The sequence below is a fragment of the Plecotus auritus genome (assembly GCF_963455305.1).
Source record: "Plecotus auritus genome assembly, chromosome: 8".
Lineage (NCBI taxonomy): Eukaryota > Metazoa > Chordata > Mammalia > Chiroptera > Vespertilionidae > Plecotus > Plecotus auritus.
This window is the reverse complement of record NC_137782.1, coordinates 48466823-48487979: the sequence shown is the minus strand read 5'-3', so window position 1 is coordinate 48487979 and position 21157 is coordinate 48466823.

Here is a 21157-nt window from a genome sequence, read left to right as displayed (position 1 = left end):
CGTAAAAGCGTGGGTCCCCAGGGGCTCGTCTGGAACTGGCGTTCAGTGCAGTCAGAACTGGGGTTCAGTGCCGTCAGGAGCTTCTGACTCCCTTCTGCTAGGGAAAGCCTGCGGCAACCTCAGCATTCAGTCTTCTCTGTGAGAAGATACCCCCTACTGGCGATGTGCCTACAACCAAGGTACATGCCCTTGACCGGAATTGAACCTGGTACCCTTCAGTCCCCAGGCCGATGCTCCATCCACTGAGTCAAACTGGTTAGGGCTAGCTTAACTTTTTAATTGGTGATTCCTGTGAATTAAGTTAATATGAAGAATCAAACATTTTTAAATATTTTACTGAAATTAAAAATAAGACATGTTCTGCAAGTTACAGTATTGGCTGGGTCTCACACACAAAAATCAAGTATTAGCGCATTTGAATTTTCATGCATTTCACTGAAGTTTCCAGTTTGGGGTACATTTAGCTATCACATGCTGGCTCCATAAGTAAAATCCAGACCTATATTTGTCTGTTGCATTCTCACCACATAGGATAAAATGTCACTTTGTTTAGTGATGGATGGGGTTAAATAACAATGCTCATTTGCTGAGTATTGTGTAATAACTTCTGAGTGAAATTTGCCAAAATTGAGGCACACCTACTGGACACTCACTCTCCTCCTTGGCCCAGAGTAAGGCCAGCACAATCACTGATATTCCTTGGTCTGGGTTTTGCTGTGCTGTGCTTTGGTTACATCAAAGGATGTAACTGCTTCTTATTAATGAGTACTCTTGAGGCTGATAATAATGGAGTCTCATTTGCTTTGTGTTTTCTAAATGTGCAATGTGGGGCCACCTGAAAGTTTTGTTACTATCAGAGGCTGTATGATTTCTTTAAGTGAGGGCAACAGAACGCCTCTGTCTCAGTGTCCATCTGACCTGGGTCAGGGTTCCACCTGCATGCCTGCTCTCTGAATCTTTTTGTTTGCTTGTGTCATCAGACTGTGACTGCTCCATCTTCTAAGATGTTTATTCCGGTTAGGTTTTGGCTGGCTGTGAACTCAGTAACAGGAGCCTGCACTTTGCACATCAGTTCTTACAGAAGACAAGAGCACCTTTATGTATACTAAAGAGTCTTGATTGCTTTTCTAAAATTCAAATTTAACTGAGAAGATTCCATTTCATTCCACTGTATTCCTATTCTTTTTTATTCCATTTTGTTTTGCTAAATCTGGCCACTCATCCACACACAGTGAGCTGGAACCCAGAATCTAGCAATACCTCTTCAATAAGCAGAGCTTTTCTTCACAGATTCTGAAAGTGAACTTCAACACATGTTAAATATTGAGTGATTTCAAGAACAACAAGCAAATTTATGAAGCCATTCTGCAGTATTTGTACTAGAGTCCCAGGGCTGCTGTAACAAATTACCACATATTTGGCGGCTTAAAACAACATAAATTTATTTTCTCACAGTTCAGGAGGCCAGAGTCTAAAATCAGTATCACTGAGCTGATGTCAAAGTGTTTAAAGGCCGTAGTCCCCCAAAGACCCTAGAGCTTAAACACACCTTGCCTCTTTCAGTTTCTGCCCTGGCATTCCTTGGTTGGGGACCACATTACTTCCATCTCTGTATCCCTGGTCACTTGGCTTCTCCTCTCCTGTCTGAAATCTCTGTCTCTGCCACCCCATTATAAGGACAAGTGTGAGTGCATGTAGGGCTTACCTGGGAAACCCAGGTATATATCCCCATTTCATGAGCCTTAATTAAATCACACAGGCAAAGTGATAGCCCGGTAAGCTAACATTCCTGGGAATGCAGACACCTTTGGGGGCCCTTATTCAGTCTACCACAGCATAACTGTAGGAGATTTTCAAACTTCAATTGGTTGAAAGTGAAAATTTACCATTTTGGAGAGGGATATACCATGTTGTAGTAGTTGTTAAACTGTAATTCCAAAGAAAATTCACATTCATTCTGCTAGTTTCTATTTATTCTCATGTAATAAGATGTTGGCAATTACACCTAAATTATATGGCTTGGGATAAGATTAAATGAAACAATGTAAGGTACTTAGCACAAGGTCTAGTTTATAGAAAATGCTCAATAAATGTTAGCTGTCTTATTGGAATTAATAGAATTAACAGCTATTATTGCTATTACACTGAATTAGTTGTAGATAAGGAGAGTACAAAGGAAAGCATTCTAATGAGGATTCATTTAAATAGTCCAAGTTCCTGGCAACTGAAAATGAATTTAGAGCTTAAGGGTAAGGCTTGTAAGTAATGCAGTTAATCAATGCTTCAAATGTATAACCTATGTGCACCCATGACTTACTGTAGAGCAGATATAAAAATATATTTAGGAAGTATAATTTCTATGGAAAATGCAGTAATTATAGTTTCATCTCATGATACTGACTTTAAAAATATCTGTAATAAGAAAAACTTTTAAACATAATGCTGACACACACACAAAAAAATTTCACATCCGCTATGCTGTGTTGAAAATATCCTTTTACATGATAGAATACATTAATTTTTTTAAACCAAATGTAAATTTATAAAAATATATTTTCTCTACTCTAAACTTGAAAAAATCAGTGGCAATATAAATTTATAGATTTAATAATGGAATCCCTAAGCTAATGTATTTTCAAGTACATATGAATTTAATAAGCATATGCCAATACACTTACTTCTCTAATCTCAGCTCAATGTATATAATTATACAAGCTAAGTCTCTGTATAAAAGTGAGATTTTGAAAACAGAACATTTCTATAATTATTGAAAGGTACATTACATTAGATTGATTTCATGATCCCCTTACTCACAAACATATGGACAGATAAGTTTTGCTGCAGCCCTTTGGGCAATTCAATTACACAATGCAAATGAGGTTGCACATTTCAAACTCAATTACAGGTTTCCCTAAAAAAAAGGTATAAAATAGCATGCCTCTGGAAAGCACACACACACACATGCTAATTATAAATATATTTACCAAATTATTTATTAAAAGTACTGTGTTTACTATAATAGTCAGGTTGGGCTCTGTAACAAATTACTACAGCCTGAGTGGCTTAAGCAACAGAAATTTATCTTCTTGCATTTCTGGAGGCTGGAAGTCCAACATCAAAGTGCCAACAGGAACAGGTTTGGTTTCTTCTGCGGCCTCTGGCTCACCTTCTCTCCGTCTCCTCACATGGGTTTTCTCTGTGTGCTCAAACTCCGGTCTCTCTTCCTCTTCTTATAAGGACACTAATGCTACTGAATTAGGGTTCTGCTTTTATGACCTAATTTAACCCCAATCACCTCCTTAAAGGCTCCACCTCCAAATACAGTCACACTGGCATTAGGGCTTCAAACTATGATTTTTTCATGGGGAAGTGGGTTGGCACAATTCAGTCCATAACATTTACTAAATAATTATGTTAAAAGATTAAAATCATCCTTTGCAATTTATTTATTTAAAAATATTTTTATTGGTTTCTGAAAAGAAGGAGGAGAGACAGAAACATTAATGATGAGAGAGTCATTGATTGGCGGCCTCCTGCAGGTCCCCTACTGGAGATCAAGCCCAAAACCCAGGCATGTGCCCTGACCGGGAATAGAATCATGACCTCTTGGTTCATAGGACAATGCTTAATCACTGAGCCACACCAGCTGGGCCATCCTTTGCAATTTAATGTCCCTTAGGAATTTACAACAGTACACAAGTATAAATAGGAATGATAGGACTTATGGTGATCATCGCTGCTATTCCCCAAACATACATGACTTTCTGCCTTGTGGGTGTGCATCACTGTGGTTGGGAGAGATCTTACGAAGTAGTTCTGTCCAGTGAGTGAATAACAGAAATTATGGATGTCACTTTTGAGACAGAGCATATAATTGTTAGTATAGGCCTTCTCCTCTGCCATTTGGACAAGCATTTTCTAGATAGATAGTGAATACCCAATTGTGTCATATGTATCATGTGGCCAAACCTAACATATCCTGGCTGGTATAAGAAGTGGGTATTGATACTACAACACAACAACAAATTAATGCATAGTATATGTGGCACAGGCAATGAAGATACTGTTACTGGAGGCAATAAACATCTATGTATATGAAATGGGAAAACGTCTGTCAAAGCCACATAATGTATAAAATAATTTTGTGTCCCTGGGGAACATAAATGATTAATATAGGGCAATGGTCAGCAAACTGCGGCTCGTGAGCCGCGGTTTGCCGCTCTGTTGACTAATGAGTTTGCCGACCACTGGTATAGGGTGAATGACATTGGCCATATTTAGCAAAGAAAAAAGGCATTAACTTTTGTTTTATTGATAACTTGTTTGTATTTTGTATAGTGCTTATCTAAGAGTAAGAAATTTTTAAGATATATGTGTATAGCCTGGCTGGTGTGGCTCAGTGGCTGAATGTAGACCTATGAACTAAGAGGTCACAGTTTGATTCCCAGTCAGGGCACATGCCCCGGTTTGCAGGCTCCAACCCCAGTAGGGGGCATGCAGGAGGCAGATGATCAATGGTTCTAATGAGAAAAATATTAACTTAGAAATGAATTGGCCAATGTGTGAGCAAAAATGATAGGAGAAAAAGAAAGGCTTACAAATGTATGCGCGAGTATGATGCCCCACATTGGGTGCCAGTTGTGAGTGCCCCACGTTGGGTGCCAGTTGTGGGTGTACCCGCCCCCCCCCATGTCCTGCGTGGTTCAGGGTTCAGGTTCAGGGTTCAGGTTCAGGGTTCAGGTTCTGGAGGAGGCCACATGCAAATGAAAGAGACTAGACAAGAAAATATTAATTTGGGAATTGGGGGCCAGGGGGAAGCCCAAGAGAGGACTCCGCTTTGCTCTGGCCTTGTGATCCCTTTTATTCAGGTTTGGGATCCACCTATAGCCCTTAGGCAGGAAATTCCAGTAATAGCTTGATGATAGCCCATCAGCAAGTATTTACATAAGACTAAAAGGTGGAAATTGCTTCAGCTCCCTTTGTCTCCACCAGACAGTGGGTGTATGGCTCTGACCCTTGCCAGAGCCTCAAGGTTGACCAGCCTTCCAGACTCATTGTCCACCTCTTTCTGCTAGTGAAGGCAATGGGCAGCTTCCAACATGTATGGACTTGAGTATTTAGAGGAGGTAACTGCTTCTCATCTCCAAATAGCAAAAACTAAAATTGAATGAGAAGGTATATTAAAACCCAACTGCATTTAATCAATATTACTTTCATCCACATTGGTAAAAATGTTTCACTAGATGTAAGTGGTGCTCAGTAAATCTGGTTAGTTGGACAAAATGGACTGAAGATAAAAGAATAAGGGAATGCCACCTCCACAATGCCAAGGCAGTGACAATAAGTTGAGGAAAACAAAAACAAAAACAAAAACAAAGAGAGCCACAGAAGCAAGAAAGCAAAGCCTGATGGTTAATTTTAGTGTCACTTTAGTTAGGCTTTGGTGGCCAGCTGTTCGGTCAAACACCAGTCTCGATGCTGCTGTGAAGGTATTTTTTACATGTGATCAACATTTAAACCAGTAGACTTTGAGGAAAGCAGATTAACTTCCATTATGTCGATGAACCTCACCTCATTAGTTGAAGGCCTTAAAAGCAGAGACAGGTTTCCAACTGCCATAATTCCAGCTAAAGGCTTCGCATAGAAATCATGCCTGAGTTTCCAGCCTATAGGTTTTAGACACAAGCCTCAACATCAGCTCCTCCCAGAATTTCCAGCCTGCTCACCTACTCTACAGATTTCAGACTTCTCAGCCCCCATGATTTCATGAGCCAATTCCACACATGTCTTATTGGTTCTGTTTCTCTGGGAAACTCTAACTAATAACATGAGGGAATACAGCAAATCTAAGAAGTATGTCTGAAATGTGACTATTCATCGAAAGTTACTATTGAAATACTGAAGCAGGTTACTAAGACTTTAAGAACATTATTTTGACAAAAAGAAGAAATGATCAAATGTAGCTTGGAAGTCTGTGACCCCATGAAACTGAAAATGGCCTTTATGTTCCCAGTGTTCCACTGAAAAAAAAAAAAAAAACAAAAACAAACAAACAAAAAAAAACATGAGAAAGAACACATAACACCAGGAAGAAATAGGAAAACACATTTCATTTATGGATAAAGAAAAATGAAAAATGAAGGACCTGGACTTCAGCTCTGTCGAGGCTCCCACACTCACAAGGAAAAGCTGGAGGGACAGAAAATGAATGACTCCTCTTGGACCCAGCAGAGCACTGAGGTTGTAGGGCAAAAAAAATCTCAAGTGCATGAACCTAGGCTCATCCAGAGAACCATAGCTGAGATCAGCTTCCCTACAAGCAGCAGCTGGTACCATAAACTATATAAACAATGTGTGGTGACTGATACATTTCCTGGTGCCCAGTATGGACTAGCTTATGAGAGAAAAGTTCTTAGGAGCCATAGTGTGAGTGGGGTCCGCACACTTTTGTGAGATTTACTATCAAGCACCCCAATAGATTCTCAAATAAAGATCCAAAAAGATCTCATTTCTGTCTCTGCCATGAGAAGGGGAGAAGTGACAGTTGTGAAATCCACCCCAAGAGCCTTCTTCAAAGAAAGACACTCTACAGAGAAAATAAAATTCCCCGGTTTTAGCCCAGCTGGGAGACTTTCTGTCTTTCTGTCATCAACTAAAGAGGTAAAAAACAGTCAGCCTGGCTGGTGGTTGAGCATTGACCTATGAACCAGGAGGTCATAGTTTGATTCCCAGTCAGGAAACACGCCCAGTAAGGGGTGTGAAGAAGGCAGTCAATCAATTATTCTCTCTCATCACTGATTTTTCTCTCTCTCTCTCCCTTTTCCTTCCTCTCTGAAATCAAGAAAAATATATTAAAAAACCCCCACATAGTCAACCAAGGCTAGGGCTTTAAGGAAATAGAGAATGCTGCAGCCAGGGGAGGGGGTGGGGAATAAAATCTGCATCACTGGAAAAACATTTGTGGGATATCATTCCAAAGAGACAGGCTCACTATAACTCTAATATTTAACTGGAAGATTGTTGAACACTCCCCCTTTCCCCATCCCTCACCATATCAGCAGGGCTATGGTATAAACGCAGTGGATTATTGCTGAAGGAGCTGCAGCACACAGACTCTCGGGGGAAAACTTACGAAAGTCCTAAGTAAAGAGGAGAGACAAAAATAAAGGCGCTGGTGGCATCTGAAGTGTCTGGAATCTCTAATACTATAAACACTTAACACAGACTTAATCTGAGCTAGATTACCATAAATCCTCACAATAAAACATTTTACTGCCCACTATCTGATCCAGTATGTCTGGTTTTCAACAACAAATAATGTTACAAATCATGTCTAAAGGCAAGAAAAAATACAGTCTGGAGAGACAAAGCTATTATTAGAACCAGATAGAGATGTGATACAAATTTTAAAACTATCAGGAAGGGACTTTAAAATAATCATGATTACTATGATAAAGGCTCTCATGGAAAAAAGTGGACAACATATAAGACTAGATGGCAAATGTAAGCAGAAAGCTGGAACTCCAAGAAAACAATTGTTTAATGTCAGAAACCAAACACACTGTGACAGAAATAAAAGATATCGTCATTTGGCTCATTAGTAGAATGGAGGAAAGAATCAGCCATCTTGAATATATGTCAACAAACAGAACAGAACATCCAAAAATAATGAGACAACTTCAAAAGATGTAACATGTGCATAATTTGAAAACCAGAAGAAGAATCAACAGAGAAGAGAGAAGAAATATGTGAAACAATAATGGCCAAAAGTTTTTTTTTTTAAAGAAGGAAGTCATTGCCCTAACTGGTTTGGCTTAGTGGATAGAGCGTCGGCCTGCGGACTGAAGGGTCCCAGGTTCGATTCCAGTCAAGGGCATGTACCTTGGTTGCGGGCACATCCCCAGTAGGGAGTGTGCAAGAGGCAGCTGAATCGATGTTTCTCTCTCATCGATGTTTCTAACTCTCTATACTTCTCCTTTCCTCTCTGTAAAAAATCAATAAAATATATTTAAAAAAAAAAAAAAAAAAAAAGAAGGAAGTCACCAAATTTCATATGCAGGAAGTAGAAAACAACAACAAAGACAAATTAACATCACCATGCACTCCACTCACACACCCTAGGTTTATCATACTCAAAATGCAGGACTGCAAAAAGATAAAGAAAACCTTGAAAAAAGTCAGAGGAAGAAAACACCTTATCTATAGTAAAATAAAGATAAGAATTAATGCAAATGCATTGCTAAAAAGCATACAGGATAGAGAGAAATATTTAATATGTTAAAATTACAACCTAGTATTCTATACTCAGCAAAATTATCCTCCAAACTCAATGGAAAAGTAAAGATGAAACTCAGAGATGACATTCGTGTGATTTCTCCCCAACATCCCTTTGCCGGTAAAGATCTTGTTCTGTATTCTCCTTCTTTTTTTTCAGTCTCACATTAAATCTTTGGATTTTAACTGGAAATTTATTCCAAATATTATAAATTAAGTTAAAGGAATAATATAAATTTGTTAAATGTTGCTAGTAATTGTATTGTAATCCTATTGTATTAGATAATCATGTTTTAATTTGCCATTAGGTTAAAAAATTTCAAAAGTGATTATTGCACAGAAATTTCTTTAAGGCCTTTAGCACAAAATTTTAATGAAGACTTTTACATTCATTATCAATAAATATCTATGTTCACTAGCCCCAAAGAAGGGACCAAAAGATAAAAAAATGTAAACCTGAAAATAAGCAAATTGTGGCATTAGTAAATTTGGATGCATGGTAGAGACATTTGGTGGTAGCTGCCTCTCCTATCTGTCTTTTTTTTCCCCTCCTATCTGTCTTTGATACCCTCTGCTAAATATATCCTTGAAAGGGGATAGAAACATCTCTCTTGGTATGTCTGATTCACAGTCACAGGTCAATTGCATACTGTCTGCTTCTCAGATATATATAACTTGTTATTTTTGCATAATGATTCATGCCTGGCAACACTGGGAACTTGGCTCTAATTGCTGAGCTCCCAAGTTTAGTTCATGTCAACTGATCAAGTTAATTTTCCAGCTGTATCAAATTTATAATCACATGAAATAAACTAGCATCTGCCCTTAGCACCCTAGCTACTTATTTAAACATTTTCTCAGTTATGACATATAAAATCATTCTCCCCAATACTGCTTTGACCTGACACACTCTATTATCTTCTTGTGAGTTCCTTCATTAACAAGTTAATACACTTTGACATATGCTCAAGATCAATTTTTCTAAGAAATTTTGCTCTAACAACCCATAACCCACACATTCCATCAACTGATGATATTGCCTCCAAATTCCAGGAGAATAAAATGAAGTTATCAAGAGTAAAAATTAATTCATTACCCCCTACTCCTCACTTATCTACAAAGCTATAATTATCTGTCATCAAAATTATAGCCTTTCCTGCAGTGTCCAGTGAAAAGGTGTTCCTTCTAGTCTAGGTGTATTCCTGTACTCATGCCCTGGACCCTTTCCTACAGCCAAATGACCCTAGTGCCTTATTATCCCTAAATACAGGGTGGGGCAAAAGTTGGTCTACAGTTGTGAATACACAAAACACAGATTTTATTCTTGTATTTTTATTTATTAATTAATGTATTATTTTCCACACAAACAACTATAAGCCTACTCTTGCCCCACCTTATGTAGATCATTTATTTGTATTCCTGCATGGTTTACCTGTTCCTCTATTTAAGCTTCTTCTTATGGCTTTTAAACATCCTATCTAATGAAAGAGTAATATGCAAATTAACCATTACTGTGCTACACCCACAAGCCATGCCCACCAGCCAATCAGGAGCAAATATGCAAATTAACCCAACCAAGATGGCTGTGGCCACCAGTGAGCAGGAGGCTTGGGTTTCCCCAGCAATGGAGGAAGCCAAGCTTTCCGCATACCCTGGCAGGCCCAGGCCTCCACTCAAGGCTACAAAGTTTCAATTATAGAAGATAAATAAATCCCAGATACCAGGGCCTCAGCTTGGGTTGCCGGAGGGGGCGTGGCCGGCCTGCAAGCCACCACAGGCCCCTCGCCCAGGTAGCCCCACGCCCCAAGGGAACCCCCACCCTGATCCGGGACACCCTTCAGGGCAAACCAGCTGGCCCCCACCTGTGCCCCAGGCCTCTATCCTATCTAATAATCTTATCTAATAAAAGAGTAATATGCAAGTTGACCATTACTCCAACACACAAGATGGCTGCCCCCATGTGGACACAAGATGGCCGCCACAAGATGGCCAGCAGGGGAGGGCAGTTGGGGACGATTAAGCCTGCTGGGGAGGGCAATTAAGGGTGACCAGGCCAGCAAAGGAGGGAAGTTGGGGGCGACTGGGTCTGTAGGGAAGGGCAGTTGGGGGGACCCAGGCCTGCAAGGGAAGGCAGTTAGGGGTGACCAGGCCTGCAGGGGAGGGCAGTTAGGGGCAAACAGGCTGGCAGGGGAGCAGTTAGGCATCAATCAGGCTGGCAGGGGAGTGGTTAGGGGGTGATCAGGCTGGCAGGCAGAAGTGGTTAGGGGCAATCAGGCAGGCAGGCAGACGAGCAGTTGGGAGCCAGCAGTCCTGGATTGTGAGAGGTATGTCCAACTGCCCATTTAGGCCTGATCCAGGTAGGATCGGGCCTAAACGGGCAGTTGGACATCCCTCAAGGGGTCCCAGATTGGAGAGGGTGCAGGCTGGGCTGTGGGACATACCCCCCCATGCACGAATTTTGTGCACCGGGCCTCTAGTTTTCAGATAAGAAGCAACCACCATTCCATCTGAGGGAAACAATGCCTGGTTATAAGTGAATCCACTATATATGGTGCCCCTTTCCCAAGTCCCCTATACCTTTGGCCTGACATAGAGGGATTAGAAGAAAAAACAAAAACAAGAAGAAAGCCGAGGACAATGTGAATCAAGAGAAAGTAGGTAAACTGTCCTTGAACCCTTTTCCAGTTGTAGGTTTCCAAAGCTGACATTGACCCAGGCTTAAAGAAGAGAAGAATCTTAATTTTTAAGTGGAATTGAGCCTGGATCTATACTTAGTCTGGACCATAGTTTTTATTAGTTTGGGAACTTTTCATTACATGATTTTGAAGAATTAAGCTATGGGGTATGCCTGAGATGCTCAAGGAGGTGAGAAAGAACCAACAAAATGTAAAAAGTGTATTGGGGGAAAATGAGGTTGCTTCTGCTTATAGAGTCTGAGTGCATTTTATTTAGAAATTCTTTTCCATCTAATTTTTACAACTCCCATTCATTCACCTAATATTTACGTAGTGCTTGCTATGTGCTAGACATATTTAATACAATGTTAAAGATAACAGACACAGAACTTTAATCTAGGGGGAAACAGATATTTAACCACATCACTCCAGTAAGTATAAAATACAACTGTGATATTCATGGTAAAGGAAAATATATTCGTGGTAAAGGTTCTTGTTGAGGCATAAATCTAGATCTGGGAGTATAAAGCGAATTTATACCTGAAGTATAACCACACTAGAGCGAAGGAAAGAAGCATGCTCAAATGGAGCAGCATGTGTGAACATCCTGGTGTGGAAAAGAGCATTTTAAGGCAATGGAAACAAAGCCAGTGTGAAGAGCAAATGGACTTGACATCAGTTGAGGATTGAGAACTAGGTTGATAAATATGGGCTGGATCATACAAGACCAAAAGTATTTTTAAGGTTGTCCAAAATAAGGCTGTGTGTTTGTGTGTAGGGATTACAGGTACTATTTGCATGGATGTTGGGGTTTAGAATAGTACGTATATTAAGAAGAGGTATTATGTGTGTACTGGGTGGGGTGTGTGTGTGCGTGTGTGTGTGTGTGTGTATGTGAAGAAGAGTGTGTATACATTGAGATGGATGTTTATTGATAGGTATTACATGTCTTCACTTATTATCTTTTTCTCTTAAGTTTTGAACTTTTCCATGTAACCAATATGATTTATTGAGATTCCTCTTCTACATCCTTATACATTTCTGTATCTAATCTGCTATATGACATAAAATCAAATAAGCATGCATGTGAAATAGGACAATATCTTCCCAATAATGATTTGAGTGGCACTCCCATTAGGGAGCAAAATATGTAAGTTAAACCAGTCGAGACAAAGAATTGGTGGTTCAGGGATTTTTCTTTGTTTAAAATTCTCAGCTTGGTTATAGAAAATGATTTTGTAAAGTGTTTCTATAGAAATTACACAAACAAAAATGATCATCTTTGTAAAATCAGGTCCCCAGAAATAATACACCTTAGAAAAAACTTTAAACTTAACAACACATTTAGATAATGGCAAAAATATTACAGCGAAGGAAGCAATGGTCAATACATAGCATAGACAGCAGTGTCTTGATGTCTAGAACAGGATTTAAATTGTATCTTGTTTCCAACTTTTACCAAAATATTTATTTTAGAGGAGATATTTCTGACCAGCATTTCCTGACTGGCTACTAGCCAAGTTCCCCTAGTCTCTCTTTTTAGTACAATTTACAGCTCCGCCTAGGCCACTGGTATTGAGGAAATTAGAGAAATGTTTGGCTGCAACTTCTGGAATACATTATCTGCATGTAACTAGCCTTAGGGAGGTTCATAATAAAATCACACAGACAATATACATGTGAGGAAATGCAAGAGCACTAGTAAAGTCAAAGGGATTCCAGGGTCAACGTGAAAATTCCTGACCACTGACAATGCTCTTCTCTCCTAACAGATAAGAGGATACAAATTAATCACCTTGAGTGGAGTCTCCAAAGGCATGAAAGAGCCAACTGGAACAACTTAAGCTGAAGTTGCAAGTTCAGGCAGAGAAATTGTCTGAATCAGGGACCTTGGCCCAATCCATTTCATTTGACAGTTCAAGAAAGATTTGCAGTAACAAAATCACATTAGGGAATAGAGAACAAAGCACCAGAAGAGAACAAACAAGAAACTTGGCTCTCACACCAAGGGCAGAGCTAACAGTAAAATGCTTTACTGGATTCGGAGATGGAATACAAGTATTTTTCCCAGTAAGTACCATTGAGGGATTTGTGGGAGTATATTAATACCAATTTTCAAGTACTCTGCTGAGATGATTCAGCTTTCATTTAGTGTCCATTTCCAATTTTAAATTTTTGTACTTCAAAGGATCTTGATGCTATGGCCTCTTGAGATATTAAAGGAAAAATTTTTTATGAAGTCAAACCAGAAGACAGAAATAGGGAATTTTTGAAGAGGTATCACAAATGGCAAGATCACAAATTCCAAATTGTTTAGCTGTTGGTTATCCTTCACTGAACTGTTAGGATGTTCCATGACTACAGGCAGCCTGGTGGAGAGGAGGCTGTAAACTGACAGTGGTCAGAGACTAGACTTTAATGCCTGAGATGACCCTCCCCACCATACACACTCATCTAAATTCAGGAGCAGGTGCACAAACAAGTGTCTGGGCTTGAGAATTGCTCACACGATGTTATCAATTAAGATAGCTGATACCACTAAGAGAGAGAGAAACAAGAAGCCATGTAAAGGGCACAACATATATACAGGAAACAAAGAAAATCCAACAACTTGTATAGATGTACCAGACAAGGCAGAATAAATAGGAATAGAGCATTCCTATATAAAATAGGATTTTAAAATTATCATTACAAAGAAGCAGGGAGGATATAATTAAATGAAACAAGTATAAGAAGTGGTAAAAGACTAAGTAGAAATATTGTGTATGAAAATTATAATAGTCTGAATGTGGAATATAACAGATGAGATAAATAGCAGAATGGAAACAGCCAAAGAAAGAATTAGTGAGCTGGAAGGTAAGGTCAAGGAAAAGTAATAGAGAAAACAAAAGAAAAATCAGAAATGTGATGAAAAAATGAAGTATCACATCTGTTCTAGAAAGAAAAATAAGTGAAGGAATATTTGTAGAAATGTTGCCCAATAATTATTCTTAATAAAGGAGAATAGAAAAGGGTGGCTATGTAACACATAGTGTGATTTAAAAAGAAGAGCCCAGCTGGTGTGGCTTAGGTGTTCAGGGTCGACCTATGGACCAGGAGATCATGGTTCGATTCCCCGTGGGGCATCTGGGTTATGGGCTCAATCCCCAGTGTGGGGTGTTCAGGAGGCAGCCAATCAATGTTTCTCTCTCTCCCTCTTCCTTCTTTTCTGAAATCAATAAAAATATTATTTTTAAAGGAAAAACCTAGAAAAAGCTTTATGAATTGTAAGGCCATCAATTCAAGAAAAGTTTTTAAAGTACTTCATAAAGGAAGAGCAGACCCCTGCAGTGTTCAAGTTCTTCAGAGGAACAGAGCCAATGCTAGTAGGTTGTGTGTGTAAAAGGAAGACATTTATTTTAAAGAATGACCTCACATGATCATGGAAGCTGGCAAGTCCCAAATCTGTAGGATGGGCTGGCTGACTGGAAACCCAGGACACAGCTAATGTTATAGCTCAAATACAAAGGCTGTCCAGTGCAGAATGTCCTCTTGCTTGGGGGAGGTCAGTCTTTTGTTCTATTTAGGCCTTTAACTGATTTGATAGGTCCACCCACATTATTGAGAGCTATCTGCTTTACTCTAAATCCACCTCTTTAAATGTTAACATTAATCTCATCCAAAGATTAACCTTCACAGAAACATCTGGAATAATGTTTTAACACATATGTGGGCATCCTGGCCCAGCAAGTTGACATGTAAAATTAAGCAACACAGGAGGATCCAAGATGGCGGCGTAGGTAAACACCTAAACTGCTGCCTCGCACAACAATTTCAAAACTACAACTAAAAGACAAAACGTCTATCACCCAGAACCATGGGAAAGCTGGCTGAGTGAAAGTTCTACAACTAGAAGGAAAGAGCAAACAGCATTGAGGGGTGCACAAGCGCGGAAAAGCTGAGGTACAGAGACGCGCGAATCGGGAGCACTGCTGTTTTCAACCCGAAGGGAGATAAGCTCCCGATTACTCCGAACTCCAGTTTCTGGGGAGACGCGGGGGACCCAAACTCCTACAGGGAGAAGCTGGACTGTCTGCCGTGGGGTCGGAAAGTGAGGGAGGATTGCTTGCAGGGCTGCATGCAGGAATAACTGTTTACTGTGCTGGGCACGGGACACAGGGACACGGTCGGAGACTCAGAGCCGCAGAGCCGGCTTACTGGCAGCCATAGCTGTTTGCCACGCCCTAGCCTAGTCACACCCTGAGACCCCGCCCTGCACAATCTATGAACCCACCCAAGCTCCAAGCAGCGGCTTTAGCATATGAATGGTCTGCCCTATTGCAGCTTAACCTAGCAAACTTGCAGCCCGGGTCAGACAGCTCCAAAACCTCCAAACCCCAAGCAAAGAGGAGAAAACTGCAGTTCTCGCTGTAGCGCCTGCTGGGTGGCCTCAGACAGTAGCTGACCTGCACCCCATTGGAGATCCAGAAGCCAGTGTACCTATTGGTCAGAGTGAGACACCAGATTTCAACTCCTCACATCCATAAGTGACACATTCAAGAGGCAGACTCAGTGAGCACCAAAGCCCCACTGAAACAAGTCCTGCACCATAAGCGTGTCTCCAGCACAGCAGTTCTTCCATTATAGACACAGTGGGTCCTTACAGCCAATTGGCCTGGAGGTTAATTCCTCCCAGTGTACCAATAGCAATCAAGGCTTAACTACACCAAGACTTTGCACTCAGCCCACAAAGGGGTGTACCAAAGGCGTCCACCTCAAGTGATTGGGGAGGCTGAGCTACTGGCCCCTATAGGTCACCTATCACACAAAGCCACTCCATCAACACAGGGAAGCAGCAAAATGCGGAGACCAAGAAACATGTCACTAATGAGAGAAATGGAAGAAAGCAAACTACTGGACGACATAGAGTTCAGAAACACATTTATAAGGTTACTCAAGAATCTTCTAAAAACCGCTGAGGAGCTTAGTGAGACCTTTAAGGATCTTAATGAGAATACCAAAAAAATGGAAAAGGACCAGTCAGAAATTAAGCATACACTGTCTGAAATAAAGAATATACAGAAACTCAACTGTAGATCAACTTACCCCAAGAATCAAACCAAAAATCTGAAATATGAGGAAACAAAAAACACCCAACCAGAAAAACAAAAAGAAAAAATCCAAAAATATGAAGATAGTGTAAGGAGCCTCTGGGACAACTTTAAGCATACCAACATCCGAATTTTTGGGGTGCCAGAAGAAGAGAGAGAGCAAAATATTGAAAACCTACTAGAAGAAATAATGACAGAAAACTTTCCCTACCTGGTGAAAGAAATAGACTTACAAGTTCAGGAAGCACACAGAACCCCATACAAGAGGAATCCAAAGAGGACCACACCAAGACACATCATAATTAAAATGCCAAGGGCAAAAGACAAAGAGAGAATCTTGAAAGCAGCAAGAGAAAAACGGTTAGTTACCTACAAGGGAGCACCCATACGACTGTCAGCTGATTTCTTGGCAGAAACTATGCAGGCCAGAAGGGAGTGGCAAGAAATATTCAAAGTTATGAATAGCAAGAACCTACAACCAAGATTACTCTACCCAGCAAAGCTATCATTCAGAGTTGAAGGTCAGATAAAGAGCTTCACAGACAAGAAAAAGCTAAAGGAGTTCATCACCACCAAACCAGGATTACATGAAATGCTGAAGGGTGTTCTTTAAGAAGAGGAAGAAGAAGAAAAAGGTAAAGATAAAAATTATGAACAACAAAATGACATCAAATACATACCTACCAACAAGTGAATCTAAAAATCAAGTGATAAAAAATCTGAAGAACAGAATGGACTGGTGAATATAATAGAATCAGGGACATAGAAAGGGAGTGGACTGACAATTCTCAGGGGGGTGGGGGTGTGAGGGGTACGGGAAGAGATTGGACAAAAAGCTTACACCTATGGATGAAGACAGTGGCGGGGGGTAAGGGCATGGGGTGGGGTGGGGAATCAGGTGGAGGGAAGCTATGGGGGAAAAAAGAGGAACACCTGTAATAATCTGAACAATAAAGATTTATTTAAAAAAAATAAAATAAAATAAATAAAAACCTTTGTCCATTAAAAATAAATAAATTATTTATCTTAAAAAAAAATTAAGCAACACACACACGCACACACACACACACACACATTAGCTCTCAAATCAGACATTTCAATGGGAAATCAAAATATCAGAAAAGCAATGAAAAATAGTTTGAAACTGTTAAAGAAAAAGAATTTTAAATATAAAAGTTTATAATCAAATATTTTAATGGGAGGGTAAAATAAACATATTATCAGAAAATTCTCCAAAGCTTATAACAAAAACTTTCTTAAACATCTTTCTTAGAAGAATTAATTTGCCTAAAAGTGAAATAAATTCATGAAGACTGTGTGAGCTTCTGGGAAACAGAGATGATAAAATAATTTTGTAAATGTTAGTGTTGCCTTAAAAATCAGGGGGAAATTAATGCATACAAGTGACAGTGCCAGCCCCCAAAAACCATTCCAGATTGGTGTTGTCCCAAAGAAATCTAATGTAAACCACAAATGTGAGCCAAAATGTGAGCCACATCGGAATTTTAAGCTTTCTAGTAGCTGTATTTAAACTAGTAAAAAAAAAAACCACACACACACAATAAAAATAGGTAAGATTAATTTTAATAATATAGTCAAAATGTTATACAGATCCAATATTACATATATCCAAGTATTTTATATCCAAAACATTATCATTTATGATGTAATTAGTATAAACAATTATTAATGGGATTTTTAAAAATTTCTATTTTTCACTAAGCCTTTGAACTCTAGTGGGTATTTTACACTTAAATATCAATTTGGACTAACCACACTTCAAGTCCTCATTAGCCACATGTGGTTAATGGCCACCATATTGGAAGAGCACAGTTCTAGGTGATAATAACAAGGCAGGTGGTCAGCCTGATGCTGCCGAATATTCCGCAGTAAATTAGTGGCAGATGCTGAGTGTGGGGCACCTAATGAAGCAGGTTCGAATCTTGATGAATGTCCAAGTGGTCTGGTAGAAGGAAATTTCAGCTCCAGAAATTTGCTCAATTTATTCCAGAACATATTTTGAATGAGTATTTTGGGTTATAATACAATGCATCAATGTTTACTTACTTTAGATCTGCATAATTGTTTCTGGGTTGAAATGTATTTAATGAAAACATTACATTAAAATCAGCATAAATTTATGAAACAATTTAAAAAGATATTTTTATTATTAACAACTATGATTTTCTTGATCTGTTAATCTTTATCCTTTAACTCATTTTGTATATGACATATTGAATGCATAATTAATAGACCAGATATGCATCAGTAGAAAAATAATAGCTTTAATTTTAAGCTGTCATCACCCTAAAAGAAAAACTGCCTTCATGAATTCTGATGAGTCATCCATTGAAAAGAAGCACCATATTTTTTTCAGGATGATTCTCACTCTCACCTAAAGCTCAAAAATCCTCACACACATCTGCAAAAATTCAAAAAATAAAGTACTTCAGACTCCAAATAGCCTCTCTACTCAGGCTGTAATGCCTTTTGCACCTTTTTCCACATCACTCATGCTTCATGGCGGATTTTAGCACCTGCCATTACATGTCAGGAGTTAAAATCTAGAAAACAAAATAATGACTAAGTAACTCTGCTGGTGAACTACTGCATGAATAGAGTTGGAAGTAGGTCTGATTAATGCTAAGGCTGCAGGTTCTAGGAGTGCTCTACCTCTCTCAGAAACTAAGAAATTTAAAAGGTGTAACACAAAAAGGAAGAAATGAAGCAGATTACCTGTACCCTTTTTTTCTGATTGATGGCCTCTGCTTATTTTCTCAGAAACTCCCCCTTTTCTCCAAAAGACCTGCTGTCTTGTGAACACCCCTTCCCTGTTTTCACATCTCAAGGCCTCTACACTTCTTCCTATTCCTTCTCTTCAGAATTAAGCTTGGCCATCTTTGCCCCAAAAGCAAGTGAAACTGTACTCCCTAACATACCTGTTTTGCCACTTACCACACTGTAGTCTGAGCATTACTGTCTCTTCCCATTGAGTCATACTTACAGCCCCAGAATCTTCAAATGTTTTACACTTTAAATGTACTCCTATAAGAAGCAAAACTTAAAAATTCAAAGTCTCTCAATCCCTTTCTTTTACCAAAAAAAGTATATGATTTTGACTCCAAGATGTATTATGAGTCTTTATAAAAGGTAATTGCTTTTCTAAGTTCCTCAGTTGACAAGACTATCACACAAATGCTGTGTCTCAGTACTTAAAAGACGAGAACTCTCTTGACAATGATATGCATCAACCTGCATATATTAACATTTAATTCTATTTGCAGCCTTCATTTTTAGTGACATTACTTACAGGAAGACCCACATTTAGTTACCTTTGGACTTTATATCTAATATTTTAAAATGTGTATGGAAAGATATTATTGATAATTGTGGTTTGATTGGCTGCATTTCTAGTCATTTTGGTTTTGTTGTTCCTGTTGCTATTCAATCACTGGCAGGATTATCTAGGTTAGACCAATAATTTATCTATGTGGAAGTGTTATTGGTGGGGAGCTCTCCATGTCCTCACCTGTCTGATGCCATAGTGATTTTCCAAGTTATATATACTGAATGAGCAAGTGGATTTAGATGACATGCTAAATAAATAAATAAATAAATAAGCAAACAGACATTGAATTTCTACAGAATTTTTTTATAATCATGTTTATTTGGAAATGTCAGTCTACTTTCAAATCATAAAAAGATCACATTGATATAAAATAGCAAAATATCATAAGACACTCTGATGTGCTTTAAATACAATTCTGCAGTTTGAAGGGGCTATCTGGTCGGATTAAATGGAGCATTTCATAAATATAAAGTCTAGAAACAGTAAGTAATGAAGTACACCATGACTAATGAAATCAATCTAATTACACCTTGGACTTTGGAGAATACATCATTTTCGCAATTTAATTTCTCAATGGCTGCCTTCAGAACTCCCCTAAACATGATTAGAAGTAAGCAAGGTCAAACAAGTTGTAAATACTCGGGTTCAGAAAATAGAGTCTACGTGAACAGCCCAGCATGGAGACCGGAAGCCAGCTCAGCCCAGCATCAGGTAAAGCGGGATCCACTGAATTACTGCACAGTTATCAGGGCTCTGCTCTAGGGACAACCGTTCACATTTCATTACAATTTCAGCTTCTGTTTAGCTGCCTGAACTCCTACTAGGCAAACCTTGTGTAAAATTAAATTAAACTTAAAAAGCTCCAGGTAATTATATAATAAAATTATTTAATATGAACAATGATTCCCTAATACATCTATTTCATAAATCAAGTCTTAGGTGGAAGGTTAAGCATATGCCACAATTAACTTGCTTTGACAAATAACAACCTACCGATTTCAAAACCCCTTTATATTTTATATTTTAAAAACAAATAAACCTTTTTGTTTTTGATAGCACTGTATATGGAGTCAATGTAGAAAACATAGCATTTATTCTGGAAAGTGTGGCCACATTACTGCTTTATTAGGTATATATTATTTAATGATATGTCATTTTTGGGTGGGGACAGCTAGCCCTGCCCAGGTTCTGTTGACCTCCGAACCTTTTATGAGAATTAATAAGTGATCCTGATGAACACAACCCATGTGGAGGAGAAAAATGGTTACACATTGAAACTTCCCCATACCACAGTTTAAGGAACATTTAATGGGTCACACAGGAATTTCCAAGGTGACCACAACTGTCAATTAAGTGCTGGTGAAGCTCAAACTTCAATCTTACTCTTTCTGCCAAGGAAGTGGGGCTATAAAAACCCACTTAATGATGCAGAACATAGCATTTTATAGGAGATGAATTGAGGGCACAGACATGGAACTCAAATAACTCAGAACAGAGAAAATAGATTGTCATTGAGCCACAGGAAAGGAGATAAAATGCACTTATCAGTGATAAGTAGCTAGAAATAGGAATATTTCAGTGTGTACCAAGGAAAAGGAAAAGCAAAACACAGTATATTTGGTTATTTATTTATTTATGAGTGTTTAAAAATTACTGATGTAAAAACTAATATAATACTGATTACAAATAATATGAAGAGCTCCAATAAATATGAGTCTGTGAAGAAAAAAGTATATAGGATAAGGAAGAATGAGAATATAAGAAATTCT